The 16,309-nt window shown below is 41.2% G+C and overlaps 1 long non-coding RNA gene across 1 annotated transcript; it reads left to right on the forward strand.

Annotated features, from left to right (window-relative positions):
- The first annotated feature begins 5,938 nt into the window (after nucleotides 1-5,938).
- LOC144338769 (uncharacterized) lies at nucleotides 5,939-14,905 on the forward strand. Its single transcript, XR_013413141.1, has 2 exons — nucleotides 5,939-9,066; nucleotides 13,410-14,905. It is a non-coding gene; the product is annotated as an uncharacterized LOC144338769 (long non-coding RNA).
- Nucleotides 14,906-16,309: the final 1,404 nt, after the last annotated feature.

A 16,309-nucleotide genomic window follows, 5' to 3' on the forward strand; every position in this document is an offset into this window, starting at 1 on the left:
ACAATTATGGTTCCTTTCCCCTGCTTCTAAAGCAGAGGGAGGCATTTGCTATTACTCGGTCAACTTTTCCTAATCTGAGGGTGTGAAGCTGATTATTGAGGAGATTGTGTTCTGGCACCGGGAGAGGAGTGTTTTCCCAGGAGGGGTTAGTTACCCTGTAGAAAGTACTTCCATGCCATGTTTCAGTTATGCCTGAAAAGTATTTAACGGTTAAAGGTAAAGTTAACGAAAAGAATCCTAAGATGATAAGTTCTGGGTCATCAAGAGGTTCTTTGGTGTTATTGAACTCAGCAAACTGTTCTGGAAAGAACCAGCAATTCGTTTTACTGTATAAATGGGCAATGGCTGGTATTGTAGTAGCTAAACAATGTGATGTATTACTGCACTCAATAAAAAGTCCTAGCAGATTCAATGATAGTAAAACTTTCATCTTCACTTCTTGTCTTTAATTATTACCCATGCTATAAAGATAATAATTAAGCAAAATACTATAGAGATTTTTTGTCCAATATTCCACTCTTGGAGTGCTAGACTATATAGCCCTACTGCAAATAGCAGAGCGAGTATAGCAATTCCCGCAAGTGTGGAATACTAAATAATTTCCATCTAAAATTTTACTTGCCAAGATGTAGAATTTTCCTTTGGGAATCTATGAGGTTACAAATATAATTCCATGGATAATCAAAATCTCCCTGCAAGTATGTTTCTAAAAGAAGTTCTAATATCTGATGGCGCACCTTGAGAGGAAAGGTAGAAAAGACTGAAAGTGTCTGCTAAGGTAGAGGTGGGACTCAGTAGGATGACTAACACTCACTCATTTACTTATCTTTTATAATTTTCAGCTTAAAATCCCCTATTTCTTTGCATTAATATTTGGGATGTTTCTCTAGGCTGTCAGGGGTTGCTCCCTCAGTCCTTCAGGCTTTGACTTAAGTGTGATATATTCAGGAGTTGATTCCTGTAACTTTCACCACCGAGGAGGTGGAAAGAACAGTGTGAGGCCTTCCCACTTTGGGCTAGTACTAGATCTCCTGAGTTGAATAAAGATAGATCTCCTGGGTTGAATAAAGATAGATCTCCTGGGTTGAATAAAGATAGTCCTGTTTCTTGGGATTGGTCTTCTGCTAGTTGTGTTCATTTCTGTTGGAAGTGAGCTAAGGAGGCTACATTCTTGACCAATTCAGAGGCCTCTTGGTCCAATAGGAAATCACTGGTAAGAAAGGACCATCCATCGGCATTTCAAAAGGGCTCAGACCTAACTTTGAAGGGGGATTTCTGACCTGTAATAAAGCCATGGGAAGAAGAGTGACCCAAGGATGATGAGTCCCTAGGGACAGTTTTCTGAGATGTCTTTTGATGATATTGTTTGTCTTCTCTACCTTTCATGAGGACCAGGGTCTCCAAGCACAATATATAAACTGTATTTACAGTGCCTTGAGACCCCCTGTGTGACAGCTGCCTTAAATAAGGGGCTGTTGTAACTTGGAGGTACTTAGGTAGACCAAAGTGGGGAGATATTTTATTAACTAATACTTTTATTACCTCAGAGGCCTTTTCTATATGGCATGTAAATGCTTCTACCCAGTGGGTGAAAGTAGCCATTACAGGAGGTACTGGGTGCCTTTGGTCTTTGGGACGTGGGTGAAGTCTATCTGCCAGTTTTCCCCTAGATTACTTTTCATTTTGAGGGTTTGAAAGGAAGAAGCTGTCTGTTTAGGGGATTATTTTTAAGGCAGACTTCACAAGCATTAACAACCTGTTTGACTGTTTTTAACAAGTTCTCTCCTGAAAACAATCTTTGAGCACAGTGATAAGTTTATCCTTTTCCAAGTGAGAAGCTTGGTGAAGGATATTAAGGACTTTTCACTGACTGGAGATTGGCAAGTGGAGTTTGTCATCCCCTGACTGCAGCCATTCTGAGGGATGGAAAGTGTACCTTCAAGACGTGGCCCATTATATTTCTGCAGGGGAGCGCTGAGGCTTAATTTCTCTTATGGAGACTTCCCAGATTAGAGGGGCTTCAAGTGTATTGAGGCCCTGAAGCTTTCTTGTCAATGACTTAGCTTTCTAATCAGCTAACTTGTTTCCTTTGGCTATATTATCTGTTCCCTTCTGATGTCCTTTATTATTATTATTACACTATAAGTTCAATTCTGGGATACATGTGCAGAAAGTGCAAGTTTGTTACACAGGTATGCACGTGCCATTGTGGTTTGCTACACCCATCAACCCGTCATCTACATTAGGTATTTCTCCTAATGCTATCCCTCCCCGAGCCCCTCACTCCCTCAGAGGTCATGGTGTATGACATTCCCCTCCCTGTGTCCATGTGTTCTAATTGTTCAGTTCCAACTTATGAGTAAGAACATGCAGTATTTGTTTTTCTGTTCTTGTGTTAGTTTGCTGAGAATGATGGTTTCTAGTTTCATCCATGTCCCTGCAAAGGACATTAGCTCATCCTTTTCTATGGCTACATAGTATTGCACGGTGCATATGTGCCACATTTTCTTTATCCAGCCTATCATTGATGGGCACTTGGGTTAGTACCAAGTCTTTGATATTGTGAACAGTGCTGCAATAAACATACGTGTGCATGTGTCTTTATAGTAGAATGATTTATAAAAATTTGGGTATATACCCAGTAGTTGCATTTCTGGTTCTAGATCCTTGAGTAATCACCACACTGTCTTCCACAATGGTTGAACTAATTTACACTCCCACCAACAGTGTAAAAGTGTTCCTGTTTCTCCAAATCTTCACTGGCATCTGTTGTTTCCTGATTTTTTAATGATCACCATTCTAACTGGCATGAGATGGTATCTTATTGTGGTTTTGATTTGCATTTCTCTAATGACCAGTGATGATGAGCTTTTTTTTCCATATGTTTGTTGGCCGCATAAATGTTTTCTTTTGAGAAGTGTCTGTTCATATCCTTCTTCCACTTTTTGATAGGGTTATTTGTTTTCTTCTTGTAAATTTGTTTAACTTCTTTGTAGATTCTGAATATTAGCCCTTTGTCAGATAGATAGATTGCAAAACTTTTCTCCCATTCTGTAGGTTACTCAGATGATAGTTTTGTTTTTATTTTTTTTTTTCCCAGAAACTTTTTAGTTTAATTAGATTCCAATTGGCAATTTTGGCTTTAGTTACCATAGCTTCTGGTGTTTTAGTCATGAAATCTTTGCCCATGCCAATGTCCTGAATGGTATTGCCTAAGTTTTCTTCTAGGATTTTTATGGATTTATGTCTTACGTTAAAGTCTTTAATCCATCTTGAGTTAATTATTGTATAAGTGTAAGGAAGGGGTCCAGTTTTAGTTTTCTGCATATGGCTAGTAATTTTTTCCAATATCATTTATTAAATAGGGAATCCTTTCCCCATTGATGGTTTTTGTCAGGTTTGTCAAAGATCAGATGGTTTTAGATGTGTGGCATTATTTCTGAGGCCTCTGTTCTGTTCCATTGGTGCATATATCTGTTTTGGTAACAGTACCATGCTGTTTTGGTTACTGTAGGCTTGTAGTATTGTTTGAAGTCAGGTAGCATGATGCCTCTAGCTTTGTTCTTTTTGCTTAGGATTATCTTGGCTATACGGTCTCTTTTTGGGTTCCATGTAAAATTTAAAGTAGTTTTTTCTAATTCTGTGAAGAAAATCAATGCTAACTTGATGGGAATAGCATTGAATCCATAAATTACTTTTGGCAATATGGGCATTTTCACAGTAGTGATTCTTGCTATCCATGAGCATGAAATGTTTTTCCATTTGTTTATGTCCTCTCTTATTTTCTTGAGTAGTGGTTTGTAGTTCTTTTTAAAGAGGTCCTTCATATCCCTTGTTAGTTGTATTCCTAGGTATTTTATTCTCTTTGTAGCAATTGTGAATGGGAGTTCACTTATGATTTGGCCCTCTGTTTATATATTATTGGTGTATAGGAATGCTTGTAATTTTTGCACATTGATTTTGTATCCTGAGACTTTGCTGAATTTGCTGAGACTTAAGGAGATTTGGGGCAGAATTGATTGGTTTTCTAAATATACAATCATGTCGTCTGCAAACAGAGACAATTTAACTTTCTCTTTTTTTTTTTAATTGAATACTCTTTATTTCTTCCTCTTGCCAGATTGCCCTAACCAGAACTTCCAATACTATGTTGAATAGGGGTGGTGAGAGAGGGCCTCCTTCTCTGGTGCTGGTATTTAAAGGGAATGTTTCCAGTTTTTGCCCATTCAGTATGATATTGGCTGTGGGTTTGCCATAAATAGCTCTTATTATGTTGAAACACATTCCATTGATACCTAATTTATTGAGAGCTTTTAGCATGAAGGGGTATTGAATTACATTGAACACCTTTTCTGCATCTATTGAGATAATTGTGTGGTTTTTGTCATCGGTTCTGTTTATGTGATGTATTATGTTTATTGATTTGCATATGTTGAACCAGCCTTTCATTCCAGGGATGAAGCTGACTTGATCATGATGGATAAGCTTATTGATGTGCTGCTGGATTCGGTTTGCCAGTATTTTATTGAGGATTTTTGCATCAATGTTCATCAGAGATATTGACCTGAATTTTTTGTTGTTGTTGTTGTGTCTCTCCCAGGTTTTGATATCAGGATGATGCTGGCCTCATAAAGTGAGTTAGGGAGGAGTCCCTCTCTTTTATTGTTTGGAATAGTTTCAGAAGGAATGGTACCAGCTCCTCTTTGTACCTCTGGTAGAATTTGGCTGTGAATCTGTCTGATCCTGGGCATATTTCGTTGGTAGGCTATTAATTACTGCCTCAGTTTCAGAACTTGTTTTTCAGGGATTCGACTTCTTCGTGGTTTAGTCTTGGGAGGGTGTATGTGTCCAGGAATTTATCAATTTCTTCTACATTTTCTAGTTTTGTGCACAGAGGCATTTATAGTCTTCTCTGGTGGTAGTTTGTATTTCTGTGGGATCAGTGTGGATATCTCCTTTATCATTTTCTGTTGTGTCTATTTTATCTTCTCTTTTTTCTTCTTTATTAGTCTGGCTAGCAGTCGATCTATTTTGTTAACTTTCTCAAAAAAAAACAGCTCCTGAATTCATTGATTTTTTGAAAGTTTTTTTTTGTATCTCTATCTCCTTCAGTTCTGCTCTGATCTTAGTTATTTCTTGTCTCTTGCTAGCTTTTGAATTTGTTTGCTCTTGCTTCTCTAGTTCTTTTAATTACAATGTTAGGTTGTTAATTTTAGATCTCTTCTGCTTTCTTCTGTGGGCATTAAGTGCTATAAATTTTCCTCTAAACAGTGCTTTAGCTGTGTCCCAGAGATTCTGATATGTTGTGTTTTTGTTCTCGTTGGTTTCAAAGAACTTATTTATTTCTGTCTTCATTTTGTTATTTACCAAGTAGTCCTTCAGGAGCAGGTTGTTCAGTTTCCTTGTAATTGTGCGATTTTGAGAGAGTTTCTTAATCCTGAGTTCTAATTTGATTGCACTGTGATCTGAGAGACTGTTTGTTATGATTTTCATTCTTTTGCATTTGCTGAGTACTGTTTTACTTCCAACTATGTGGTCAGTTTTAGAATAAGTGTGATGTGGTGCTGAGAAGAATTTCTATTTTGCTTATTTGGTATGGAGAGTTCTATAGATGTCTATTAGGTCAGCTTGATCCAGAGCTGAATTCAAGTCCTGAATATTCTTGTTAATTTTCTTTCTCATTGATTTGTCTAATATTGACAGTGGGCTGTTAAAATCTTCCAGTATTATTGTGTGGGAATCTAAGTCTTTTTGTAGGTCTCTAAGAACTTGCTTTACAAACCTGGGTGCTCTTGTATTGGGTACATATATATTTAGGATAGTTAGCTCTTCTTGTTGCATTGATCTCTACCATTATGTAATGCTCTTCTTTGTCTTTTTTGATCTTTGTTGGCTTAAAGTCTGTTTTATCAGAGACTAGGATTGCAACCCCTGCTTTTTTTTTTTTTTTTTTTTTTTTTTTTTTTTTTTTGGCTTTCCATTTGCTTGGTATATATTCCTCCATCCTTCTATTTTGAGGCTATGGGTGTCTGTATATGAGATATTGGTCTCCTGAATACAGCACACTGATGGGTCTTGACTTTTTATCCAGTTTGCCCTCTTTGTCTTTTAATTGGGGCATTTAGCCAATTTACATTTAAAGTTAATATTGTCATGTGTAAATTTGATCCTGTCAATATGGTACTAACTGGTTATTTTTCCCATTCGTTGATGGAGTTTCTTCATAGTGTCTTTACAATTTGGTATGTTTCCAATATGACTGGTAGCAATTTTTCCTTTTCATATTTAGTTCTTTCTTCAGGAGCTCTTGTAAGGCAGGCCTGGTGGTGACAAAATCTCTCAGCATTTGATTTTCTGTTAATGATTTTATTTCTTCCTCTCTTATGATGCTTACTTTGGATGTATATGAAATTCTGGGTTGAAAATTCTTTTCTTTAAGAATGTTGAATATTGGCCCCCACTGTCTTCTGACTTGCAGGGTTTCTGCAGAGAGATCTGCTGTTGGTATGATCAGCTTTGTTTGTTGGTAACCCGACCTTTCTCTCTATCTGCCCTTAACATTATTTCATTGATTCAACCTTGGTGAATCTGATAATTATGTGTCTTCGACTTGCTCTTCCAGAGGAGTATCTTTGTAGTGTTCTCTGTATTTCCTGAATTTGAATGTTGGCCTGTCTTCCTAGTTTGGGGAAGTTCTCTTGGATAATATCCTGAAGAGTGTCTTCTAACTTGGTTCCATTCTTCCTGTCACTTTCAGGTACACCAGTCAAATGTAGGTTTGGTCTCTTCACATAGCCCCATAATTCTTGGAGGCTTTGTTCATTTTTTTTTTTTTTTGTCCTTTTTTCTCTAATCTTGTGTTCACGCATTATTTCATTAAGTTGATCTTAAATCTCTGATATCCTTTCTTTCACTTTATCGATTTAGCTATTGATTCTTGTGTGTGCTTCATGAAGTTCTTGTGCTGTGTTTTTCAGCTCCATCAGGTCGTTTATGGTGTTCTCTAAACTGGTTATTCTAGCTAGCAGTTCCTGTAACCTTTTATTAAGGTTTTAGCTTCCGTGCATTGGGTTAGAACATGCTCCTTGAGGTCAGAGGATTTTGTTATTACTCACCTTCTGAAACCTATTTCTGTCAATTTGTTAAACTCATTCTCTGTCCAGTTTTGTTCCCCTGCTAATAAGGAGTTGCGATCCTTTGGAGAAGAGGCATTCTGGCTTTTGGAATTTTCATACTTTTTGCACTGTTGTTTTTCTCATCTTCGTGGATATATCTACTTTTGATCTTTGATGTTGGTGACCTTTAGATGGGGTTTCTGTGTGGTGGTTTTTTTGTTGTTGTTGTTGTTGTTGTTGTTTTTTACGTTGATGCTATTTCTTTCTGATTGTTAGTTTTCCTTCTATCAGTCAGGTGCCTCTGCTGTAGGTCTGCTGGAGTTTGCTGGAGGTCCACTCCAGACCCTGTTTGCCTGGGTATCACCAGCAAAGGCTGCAGAAGAGCAAATATTGCTGTCTGTTCCTTTCTCTGGAAGCTTCATCCTAGAGAGGCACCTGCCAAATGCCAGCTGGAGCTCTTCTGTATGAGGTGTCTGTCGACCCCTGCTGGGAGGTGTCACCCAGTCAAGAGGCACGTGGGCCAGGTGCCCATTTAAGGAGGCAGTCTGTCTCTTAGCAGAGCTCAAATGCTATGCTGGGAGATCCACTGCTCTATTCAGAGCCAGCAAGCAGGAATGTTCAAGTCTACTGAAGCTGTGCCCTCAGCTTCCCGTTCCCCCAAGTGTGCTGTCCTAGGAAGTTGGGAATTTTATCTATAAGCCCCCGACTGAGGCTGCTGCCTTTCTCTCAGATATGCCCTGCCCAGAGAGGAGGGATCTAGAGAGGCAGTCTGGCTACAGCAGCTCTGCTGAGCTGCAGTGTGCTTCACCCTGTTTGAACTTCCTGGCAGTTTTGTTTACTGTGAGGGGAAAACCACCTACTCAAGCCTCAGTAATGGCAGACTCTTTTCTCCCCACCAAGCTTGAGCACCCCAGGTTGACTTCAGACTTCTGTGCTTGCAGCAAGAATTTCAAGCCAGTGGATCTTAGCATGCTGGGCTCTGTGAGTGTGGGATTTGCTGAGCGATACCACTTGGCTCCCTGGCTTCAGCCCCCTCTCTAGGCTGGTGTTTCAGTTGCCACTGGGGTATGAAAAATAACTCCTGCAACTAGCTCGATGTCTGCCCAAACATTCACCCAGTTTTGTGCTTGAAACCCAGGGCCCTGGTGGCATAGGCACCAAGAAAATCTCCTGGTCTGAGGGTTGTGAAGACCATGGGAAAAGGATAGTATTTGGGCCAAAGTGCACCATTCCTTACAGCACAGTCCCTCGGGGCTTCCCTTGGCTAGGGCAGAGAGTTTCTCCACCCCTTGCACTTCCCGGGTGAGGTGATGCCCCACCATGCTTCATCTCACCCTCTGTTTGCTGCACCCACTGTCTAGCCTGGTATCTCAATTGGAAATGCAGTAATCACCCACCTTCTGCCTTGATCTCGCTGGGAGCTACAGACTGGAGTTGTTCCTATTCTACCATTTTGCCCGCCACCAGCTAATGTCCTTTACAATGCATCCCTGCTACCTCTCATGAAAGGAAAACTGAGGATAATAACCTGTTAATTTCCTGTTGGTATTGTATAGGGAATCCATTAGTGGTAAGAAAGTGTCTTTCCTTCCAAATGGCAGCATGAGCATGAAGAACTAAGAAAGAATATTTGGAGTCAGTGTAAATGTTAACTACCTTTCCTGTGCTTATTTTAAGTTCCGTTGTAAGAGCTATCAGTTCAGCTAGTTCAGCAGTTGTGCCTGAAATTTGTGGTGCACTTTCAATAAAATTATTTAGAGTGACTACTGCATGTCCCACTTTATGGACTCCCTGCTATACAAAGGAGCTCACATCCATGAAGAGGGTTCAGTCTGGATTTTCTAGGGGAGTTTACCTGATATCTTCCCTGGCTGTATAGGTCTGTACTACAATTTGTTCAGTCATGTTCCAGTTTCCTAGTTTCCTTGGGGAGGAAAGTTTCTGGGTTTCAGTGAGAGCAAGTTTTTAATTGGGTTGTAGATCCCTCTGAATCTCGCTCTGTCACCCAGGCTGGAGTGCAGTGGCGTGATCTCAGCCCACTGCAACTTCCATCTCCCAGGTTCAGGCAATTCTCTGCCTGAGCCTCTCGAGTAGCTGGAATTGCAGGTGCCTGCCACCAAGTCTGGCTGATTTTATTTTTTATTTTTTTGGTAGAGACAGGGTTTCACCATCTTGACCAGGCTGGTCTTGAACTCCTGACCTCATGATCCATCCACATCAGCCTCCCAAAGTGCTGGGATTACAGGCGTGAGCCACTGTGCTAAGCCAAACCTGATATTTAAGGAACTGGCTGGCTGTTTCCCAAAGGCTCCTCCTAGAGGACAGTAATTCTGCTACCTTATGTGGAGTATAAACAGTTAAGCCATTTCCCAGGGTTAATTTGGTGGCCTCTGGTACCTGTAGGGTCACTGCTGCAACTGCTCAGTGGCATGCTAGCCATCCTTTAGACACCAGATCAAGTTTCTTACTCAGGTAGTAACTTACTCAGCCTTACACTTGCTGTTGATCTGGTCCTCGGGCTTGAGTTAAAACTCCCAGGGCCATTTGCTTTCTTTCTGATATATAAAGATTGAAGGTCCTCCCTACAGGAAAGCTGAGGGCTTAAGTAAACCTTAAGTGCCTTAAGTAAGCCTTGTTTTAACTGATTAAAGGTATTTTGAGTTTCAGGTTCCCAGGTTAGGAATTGAGCTTTAGCCACTTGAGTTTCTTTTATGAGGTGATATAAGGGGTAAGTTATCTAACAGTACTCAGGTATCCATAGTCTGCAAAACCCTGTAATGCGCCAAGATTCCTTTAGTTGCTTGAGAGTTTTAGGCAGGGGGAAAGAGAAAATGGGCCTAGTCCTTTATTTCCCCAATGCTCTGGTTTCTTCAGACAATACTAAACCTAAACACTGAGATTTGGCAAAGCTGGGCCTTGGATTTTGAAACCTCATATCTTCTCTTAGTTAAGAAATTAAGAACTTCAGTGCCTTCCTGAGAAGCTTCTTCAGTTAGGCAACAGAACAAAATGTCATCTACATATTGTAAATCCCTGACCTGAGGATGGGAAAACTTAGAGCTTATTTGACAGTGCCTGTCCAAACAAATGAGGACTGTCTGGAAATCCCTGAGGCAGTTGTTCAGGTTCTCTGGGCAGTTTGGCTAGAGGGATCTTCAAAAGCAAATAGGTATTGAGAGTCAGGATATAATGGTATACTGAAAAAGGCATCCTTTAGATCTAGGACTGTGAAACATTTTGTTCCCTCAGGTATTTGAGTCAGCAAGGTATAGGAATTAGGGACCACCAGATGAATAGCCTCATTAATGAAACAAAGGCCCTGAACTAGTTTCCATTCCCGCACTGGGTTTTTGCATTCCCAATATTGTTGTGTTGCAGAAGCTCTTACAGGATTTAAGATGACTCTGAATTTTCAGGTTTTTCACAATGGTTTCTAGCCCCTTTCTAGCTGCTGGCTTTAGGAAATATTGTCTCTGGTTGTTAAAAGAAGTGGGATCCTTATGGTGGATTTGGACTGGCCTAGTGTTTACAGCTCAACCTATTCTTCTTTGGGTTGCCCACATTTCTGGATTAATATTAGCTTCCACTCGGGGAGACAAAGAGTTTGTCCTGGGGCCATAAAGATGCTGGCCCCCATGCAAGCTAAAATGTCTCTGCTTCATAAGGGGGTGGAACTTTCAGGCATGATTAAGAAGGCTTGGTCCCCCCAACTATGACTAAGGTGTTGAGAAAACTATTGTTAAAATTTCTCCTGAGACGCCCATCAGAGTCATGCTATGGAAAGATGGGGGGCTTGGATTGGAGAGAAGAGAGAGATTGGCTCCAGTATCTAGAAGGAGGTCCACCCTCTTTTCTTCAATGTCCAGGGACCTGGGTCTCCTTAGCATTAATGGCAGTTTGAGCCATTGGAGCTAGGAGTTTGAACCCTGGGACCCATCAGTGTTTCTGGACCATCTATGAGACTGGTTCTGGATCCAGTGACCTCTATCTCTGGGGGCAGTCTAATCTCCACTCGTCCCCACCACAGGCTGGACAGGGTTGAAATGGCTTCTTCTTGCTTCCTGGGCAATACTTTTTAAAGTGTCCTGACTTGCCACACCAGTAGCAATTAGCAGATGCACCTTGGGGATCCTGGACTTTGCAAGCCTGCAAAGCAGCCATAGAGCCTCTGTCTTTCACTTGTGTTTCCTCTCCTTTTCTTGGGCTTTCTCCTTGTCCCTATTATAAAAGACTGAGGTGGTCACCCTCAGGAGATTTTCCAAGGTGCTATCTGGTTCTATAGTCTGCTTATGCGGTTTCCTTCTAATAGCAGGAGCTGCCTGTGTAATAAACTCGTCCTTAAATATTAGCTGTCACTTTAGTGAATCAGGAGATAAAGAGGTGTGTTTTATTAGTGCCTCTCTCAGCCTTTTTATAATGGCTGAGGGATTCTCATCCAGATTTTGTTCTATCATAGACAGTTTAAAGTAATTAAAAGGTTTGCCTCTAGTGTTTCATAAGCCCTCTAATATGCACATTAAAAGTGTTTTTTAGTCACTCATCTGTGGAGTCATTGGGATTTCAATCAGAGTTGTCAAGAGGTACTGCCTCTCTTCCTATTGGGAATGATGGTTTCCATATTTTTTCACCTTTCCTATCTCCTCTTTTCCTTTTTGGCCTACTATAGAGACATATTGCTCATCTCTGAACTTCTCTGCTGTCTGCAGAGCTGCCTGTTTTTAAGCAGTGGTTAGGAATTGACCTAGGAGCAGCATAACATCTCTCTATGTGAGGTCAAACATCTGAGTTAAATTTTAGAATCTACATATCTATCAGAGTCATCAGAAAATCAGTCCAAGTATCCTCTCTAATTTGCCTAAGGTGCTGTAATGAGAAGGGATCATGAACCCTAGTGGCATAACTTTCTTTTTTTTTTTTCAGTTTTTTATTTTTGACATGTGGTCTTGCTCTGTTGCCCAGATTGGAGTGCAGTGGCACAATCTCAGCTCACTGTAACCTCTGCCTCCCTAGTTCAAGCAATTTTCCTACCTCAGCCTCCTGAGTAGCTGTTATTACAGATGCCTGCCACCTCACCCGGCTAATTTTTGTATTTTTCATAGAGATGGGGTTTCACTATGTTGGCCAGGCTAGTCTCAAATTCCTGACCTCAGGTGATCCACCCACTTTGGCCTCCAAAATGCTGGGATTGCAGACATGAGCCACCATGCTTTCAATGGGTATTACCTGTAGGGATAAGAGTGAAGCTGGGGGAATGGGGAGTTTTGGAGGTGGTGGAACTGGAGAAACTGATGGTGTAGTTGGAGGGTACCCTGAGTAAGGTGGACAAGAAGGCCAATGCACTCAATGGCTGCCACAGATGGTTGCCCCAAAATTTGTTTTTCTAGTTTTGGGGAATCATTCCATTTGGGCCTGCCTGGTATGACTTCTAAAAGAGCTGGGTCAATTGTCTAATGCTTGCAAAGGTCTGGGTTGTCTCACAGGACAAAGAAAGCCTCTACATAGGGGACCTTGGTTGATTTGCTGTTCTGTCTACAGAAAAGATCTAATTGTTGGATAGTATTAAAATCAAGGCTTCCCTCACCAGGCCAGGTCTATTCATCCCCAAGTAGGTAAGAAGGCCACGTCATTGTGCACAAAGAAATAAGCTGCTTTGTCTTCAAAGTCTTGGGTCCAAAGGAGTCTCAGTGCTTCAGAATGCATGAGAGAGAAGTGCAGGCCAAAGATTGTCTGTTACCTATCTAGAAAAATAGAGAGGCAACCCTCTGCTCCTTCTTAACTTTGGAATAGCCCAGAGTGGAGGGAAAGACAGTGGAAGTGTCTCCCCTATTGATTTTCCTCTTTGATTCCTTGGGCCCCAACATCTATTAAAGGTGCCACCCATGGATGTAGGCATGACCTGCAACTATGAATCTGGAAGAACTGGGAGGTAGGATTAGTCATGCTTCCACATACAACTGTAGTCCTCCACTGGTGATTTTCCTTTGACTTCCTAGACTTGTGTGATCTGCATGGCTCCCTGATAGGTAGATCTCAAGAAAGACTACATAACAATTTGATCTGGACAAGATCCCTTAATGGAGGACATGTATTGAGTTGAGCGCTATATGGCCTCAATTTGAATTTATGTCTGGTTAATTTCCAGACATAGAATACCCTTACTATTTAAGTATCATTTTAATTGGATGAAGAATAGGTGTCTTAAAAGAACATAGGGCGGGAGACTGAGGTAGGAGAATGGTGCGAATCCAGGAGGTGGAGCTTGCAGTGAGCCCAGATCCTGCCACTGCACTCCAGCCTGGGTGACAGAGTGAAACTCTGTCTCAAAAAAAAAAAAAAAAAAAAAAAAAAAAAAAAAAAAAAGAACGTAGGGACCAAATGGCTGTTATCCTGCAGATGCAGACAGTACTGAGGATAAAGTGTGGTTATGGAGGATATTTTTCTTCTCCTTGTTGAGTTTCCCAATTCACAGAAGAGGCATAAAGCCTGATTTCTACTAGAGAGACACAAAAAGAGAGGGGAATTGGGAAACTAGAGGTTTTCAGCAAAGAACCGACAAAGTCCCTCATAGAGAGGATTCCTGTTCCACTAGGTGGCACTGTAGACCTTAAAATACCAGGCAGTAGCTTTTTTTTCCATGTGCTCTCTAGACAAAAGAGAGAGAGAAAGAAATGTTTCTGGGGTGTGGGGACACTCTTTTCCTAGAAAATCACAAAAATAGCAATCACTTGAGCTATGTTCCAAGTTACTATGGCATTTGCTGATCCTGTATAACAGAATTATTTTTCTGAGCTGTAAAAATTCCCACAACATTGCATACAGAGAGGGTATAGGAGACATAGTCACTGAAAAAAAAAAAAAAAAAAGAAGGAAATTGCAGTAGTAAAAGCTCAGAGATCTTGTTGCAAAGCTTGGAGATCCTGTTGCCAAAGCCCAATGAGCTGTGAGGGGCTCGAGTTAGTCCAGAAGCCTTCAGTTAACACTGGGGTGTGGCCCCAGCCAGAAACTGTCATTTGCCTCTAGACCTCTCCAGACCCATGCAATGGCTAGGCTCTCTGTGAAGGAAAACTGATTCAAAACAAAGTCAGCATTCACAGCACCCTGAGGGTGCTGGGGGATTAGCTATGTTCTCCCCAGTAAGCCTGTCATCTATTTCTTTAGACTGAAGGCTGCACTAAGCATATCTAGGTGGGTGACTGATACCTGTTTTTTTGGTTTTTGTTTTCATTTTTTGCTTGATTTTAAAATTGAGGACAGGAGACCCCGGAAGTAAAAGTAGAGAGTTGGGGACTGCTCCTATACTCACCCTTTCAATGAATCTGAATTGGGTCCTTGACAATCCCCCACAATGAAGTGGCTGAATTATTTGGGGTAACATTTCTAGATAAACCATGGGCCAGAGGGAATTTCCTCTCTTTTCTGAGGTTCATTGTCTCATGACCACAAGATCAAGGACACGAATACAAAGAAAGTGAGGTTAACAGCAGAAATTTAATAGGCAAAATAAAGATAATAGCTTTCTGCTACAGAGAGGGGTCCTGGAAAAATGAGTTGTTGATCCACTGTGAAATGCAGGCTGTTTTATAGATGAGCTAGTGGGGTGGTGGTGTCTTATCTCCATAGGGCGTGAAAAACTGGTCATGGCCAGATGTGCCATCTGCATAAGGTGGGAATCTCTGGCAGCTCTCACCCCAGTATTTTATTATGCAGGTGGGTTCTCTGTCTGAGCTTCTCCATGTTTCCCATTTCTTTCTTATTGTACATGTGCTAACAAAAAAAAAAAAAAAAAGAAAGATGAAACTTTCATGGTGGACATGCCTGGCCTCAAGGTAGCCCTTTTCTAATGGCACAGTTGCCAGCATTTCCTTGAGTAAGCTTCCAGCTTTCTTATATATGTTTGCAGCTCGATCTTTCAGGCTACTCTTTGTTAGAAAAAATTATTTTCTGAGCTGCTTTTAGTTAGAAGGGAAGTTCTGCTGAATACTCATTTGCCCTCACTATTTGCCTAAATAATATCTTTCTGTCTCCTGTATCAACGCTGCTAGTAGATGTTCTTTGGTGCCTGGCCACTGAAGACTTAGGTATTTATAATAGTGTTTACTGCGTGGGATTGTTTGTATCTGTCCTTTTTCAGATGACTTTTCAGATATTCAAAAGGACCAGAGTATTGTGATCTAAGCTGTATCTGCTTTAGTGAGTAATTCAAGTTCTGTAACACTGTGGTTACTACAGACTCATAGAAGTACCATCTTGATGATTTGGGGCATGTTCCAGGAGAATTATTTGAGTTACCAGGCAGAGACACTTGTTCTCTTCCCTTATTTTCTCCCCTCAAAATGTAGTCTTTCTCTCTGTTCTGAACCACTTTAAGCTGGGAGTAAAATGACATAAGCATCCCTGTGGCCACCACCACTATGACAATTTTGAGTTGGATCTTAAGCTACCACAGCACTGTGTCTTGACCAAGGCATGCTGTTAACACTTGCTGACTACTGTTTATGTTTGCTCAAGGTCCTGGGCATCTACAATCAGCAGGTGTGAGTTCCCCCATTTTTTTGGTTGGTCCAGAGATGCTCTCTGGTAGTCAGGGTCTAGAGTGAAAAATATTAGAGGCCTATCTGGTGGTCTGTTTTACTTCAGCTGAGCTGGCACTCAAACCATAAGATGCAATTCTTCCCATTCTTTCCTCTGTTTTCCAAAGGCAGAGAAGCTTCACCTCTTAGCTACCACCACCACAGGCCATGTGGAGTGCTTCCAGGCAATGGCCAATATTTTCTTAAGCCCCAAGGGCTTTTGATGTCAGCTTATGATGAACGCTGCTTTTTCTGGCGCCCAGTTTTCAGGGCAGTGTGCTCCCCTCTGACTCAGGGCAGGTCCAGAAACGCCAGACAAGATCCAATTCCTGGAATCAGATACCCCAAAAACCCACGTGGTGCTCTACCCCCCTGTAGCCAAGCTGGTACCTAAGGTGTAAGACAAAATTCCCTTTACTTTTTTCTCTACTTTTCTAATTAAAAAGAGTTTTACCCTGTGGTCACAACAACTAAGAGTCTACTAAGTCCCACTTAAAACCAGGAAGTCTAAGAGGCTCACTCAAGGCCCTCAATGCTGTACCCATGTAATGCTGCTAGTTTTTCAGGGTCCAAGTGCTCCTCAGTTAGCAAGTGATGAATGCTTCCAGAACTGGGGTTTTTCCT

Source organism: Macaca mulatta, chromosome X (genome assembly GCF_049350105.2).
Source record: "Macaca mulatta isolate MMU2019108-1 chromosome X, T2T-MMU8v2.0, whole genome shotgun sequence".
NCBI lineage: Eukaryota > Metazoa > Chordata > Mammalia > Primates > Cercopithecidae > Macaca > Macaca mulatta.